We start from the raw sequence: 3,888 nt of genomic DNA on the forward strand, positions 1-3,888 counted from the left end.
CTTTGTGCAGTAAAAAAAAAAAAAAAAAAAAAAAAAACCCTGCACAAAAAGCGCTCAGCATTTTTTGCTTCATGGGCCGGCCAACCTGCTACTCCATTTCATTCTGATCTTTTCTACCAATTCATTCCTCAAGGCAACCCACTCCACCAGTAAGGCACCTAACCAAAGGCATCAAGCTTTCTCCTCCATGGGCTGGTAAGGCTGTTGCTGACTCATGCTGGTTCTCTCGGCTTTGCTCCTGCCGTATCTCATGCCAGTCTCTGGGCTCTGCTCCTGCCATCTCTCATGCCGGTCTCTTGCTTTGCTCCTGCCATCTGTCACGCCATATGCCGGGGTGTCTCTGCCAGGGTCTCGAGTCAAGGACTCACTTCACTCCTGTTTCCATATTTTATGTATCTGTCAGAGCAGCACCCCAATCCCAGTATCAAATTCTGTTCTGGTTACCTAGTGCCACTCTGACAAGAATATATACCACAAATGGGATGGCCTTAATAAATAGGAGTTTATTCTTACAATTTGGAGGCTTTAAGTCCAAGTTCAAAGTGCCAGGCTCTTGAGGCTGGGTGAAAGCCCCTCAACCTTGGGGTCCAGCTCTGCTTCCTGCTCCCAGCCCACTGGAGCTAGGGGCATTTCTTCACTCAGACAGCTGCCTCCCAAGGTTGACAAGTAAAAAGGCACAGTCCTGATGTTACCAAACCACACAGCAGGCCATTAACTTAAGTACATTGTAAGTCCCAAGGTTGGCAAAGCATAGCAGGCTGCTGAGCAAGGTCCAAGTGTGCCATAGGCTAGAGACCATTCTCAAAGCTTCTCCTTATATACAGGAAGCAGACCACATCCCAAAAGTAGCAACTCAGCTGCTTGTGGTAGATCCCACCATGGAGATGCTTGGCAGTCTCATCATGGGGAATAACAACCACTAGCTGCCCAGCCACTCAACCAGGTCCAGCCAAGTTGACACAGATATAACTACCACAACATCGTACACTAAAAATCAAGGAAGCCAATCTTCCCATGACAACAGCAACTTACCTATTAGAGGGAATAAAACTTCTAGGTACAAACTTCCAAATGGAGAGGAAAACAGGAAAATGTCCTCATAGAACACACTGTTCTAAAAATGTAGAGGCAAGAATGCACTCCAAGGTAAACACAGAGAAAATTAACAATCCTCCTAAGCAAATCCAGAAGGAAGGAAACATAAGGGTTTAATAAGCAGAAAACCAACAATAAAGAAGAAAATAGAAGAGCCACTTGACAACAAATCAAACTCAGCACAGAAAAGTATATGGACCAAGGAAACATCAACAGCACGAAAAAAAAAAAAAAAAAAAAAAAACCCACAGTAGAATGACAGCAATCAATTCATATCTATCACTAATTACACTCAAAATGAATGGACTAAATGCACCAATTAAGAGAAAGAGAGTGGCAGAGTGGGTGAGAAAAGAAGACCCATTGATATGCTGCCTACAAGAAATGACATAGACACAAAGATAAAAACAAATTAAGAGTTAAGGGTTGGAAAAAAATATACCAAGCCAACAGTAATCAAAGCCGAGCAGTAGTGGCAATATTAATTTATGATAAAATAGACATTAAGGTGAAAAACATCATAAGCGACAAGGAAGGACATTATATGATGCCGAAAGGGTCAATTGACAAACAATACAATTCAATAATAAATATTTACGCACCCAATGAAAGTGCTCCAAAATAAATGTAGCAAATATTAATTGAATTAAAAGGGACAATATACAACTCTACAATAGTAGTAGGAGACTTTAACACACCATTTTCAAGCAGGGACAGATCAACTAGAAAACTCAACAAAGATACAAAAGAGCTCAACAATACAATCAACCAACTCAACCTCATAGACACATACAGAGCATGGACCTAACAAAAGCACAATTCACATTCTTCTCTAGTACACATGGATCTTTCTCCAGAATAGATCATACATTAGGACATAAAACAAGCCTCAATAAATTAAAAAAACATTGTAATACTACAAAATATCTTCTTGGACCACAATGCTATAAAATTAGAAATTAATTATAGGAAGAACAAGGAAAAAAACATCAAATGTGGAAGCTGAACAATTCACTGCTCAAAACTACTGGGTAATAGAACAAATAAAAATGGAAAATAATCCTACAAACAAATGAGACATACCAAAAGCTATGGGATACAGGGAAAGCAGTACTCAGAGGACAGTGTATAGCAATAAATGCATACATCAACAAAGAGGAATGAAACAAAATCAGCACTCTAACTCATCAACTCCAACAACTAGAAAAAGAACAACAGATTGAGCAGGTCATAAAAAAACAAAAAATCAACTTCCCCCAAAGAGAAGGCTTCACGGGAGATTTTTACCACATATTCAGAGAAGAGTTGACACCTATACTACTCTAGCTATTCCAGAACATAGAAAAAGATGGAATACTCTCAAACTCTTTTTATGAAGCAAGCATAACGCCAATACCAAAACCAGGGAAAGACACCACTAAAATGAAAAATTACAGACCAATATACCTCACGAACATAGATGCAAAAATCCTTAACAAAATCCTAGCCAACAGAATCCAACAACATATCAAAAAATTAATACATCCTGCCCAAGTGGGATTCATGCCAGGTTTGCAAGAATGGTTCAACATCAGTAAAACAATATAATCCACCACATAGTAACAAAAGAAAAGAACTATATGATTATATCAATTGATGCAGAAAAGGTATTTGATAAAATCCAACACCTGTTCCTGTTCAGAACTCTCAGCAAAATAGGAATAGAAGGGAAATTCCTCAATATAATAAAAGCCATATATGTAAAGCCAATGGCCAACATTCTTATTAATGGAGAAAGACTCAACACATTCCCCTTACAAACAGGAACCAGAAAGGGATGCCCTCTATCACCACTTCTATTTAACATTGTATTGGAAGTCCTGCCCAGGACAATAAGACAAGAAAGAGAAATAAAAGACATACAAATTGGCAAAGAGGAAGTAAAACTATCTCTATTTGCAGATGATACGATCCTGTACATAGAAAACCCAAGGGACTCAATAAACAACAACACCAACCAAAAAAACTACAGGAACTAAAACAGAAGTTCAGCAAAGTGGCAGGATACAAGGTCAGCATACAAAAATCTGTTGGATTCCTCTACACCAACAAAGATTCCTCTGATAAAAAAAATAAATAAATAAAGGAAACAGTACTATTTACAATAGCTATGAAAAGGATAAAATACCTAGGAATAAACCTCACCAGAAATGCAAAAGACCTATACAAAAAAATTATAAAACACTACTACAAGAGACAAAAAGGGCACTACATAAATGGAAGAACCTACCTTGTTCATAGATAGGTAGACTGAATATTGTGAAAATGTCAATACTACCTAAAACAATCTACACATTTAACACAATCCTAATCCAAATACCAACAAAATTTTTTAAGAACATGGAAAAAACAATTACTAACTTCATATGGAATGGAAAGAGACCTCGGATAAACAGAACACTTCTGAAGAAGAAGAACAATGTGGGAGGTCTCACACTCCCAGATCTTAAGAACTATTATACAGCCACAGTAGTCAAAACAGCATGGTATTGGTACAATGATAGACAGATAGAACAATGGAACAGAATAGAAAACCCAGAAACTGACCCATCCATCTATGGACAGCTGATCTTTGAGAAAGGTCCAAAACCCATTAAATGAGGAAGAGACAGCCTCTTTAACAAATGGTGCTGACAAAACTGTATATCCACTTGCAGAAAAATGAAACAAGACCCATACCTCACCCCATACACAAAAACAAACTGAAGCTGGATCAAAGACTTAAATGTAAAACCCCAAACTATAAAATTCATC

Source organism: Orycteropus afer, unplaced genomic scaffold, assembly GCF_000298275.1.
Source record: "Orycteropus afer afer isolate SDZICR_OR568_19922 unplaced genomic scaffold, OryAfe1.0 scaffold00512, whole genome shotgun sequence".
NCBI classification, from domain to species: domain Eukaryota; kingdom Metazoa; phylum Chordata; class Mammalia; order Tubulidentata; family Orycteropodidae; genus Orycteropus; species Orycteropus afer.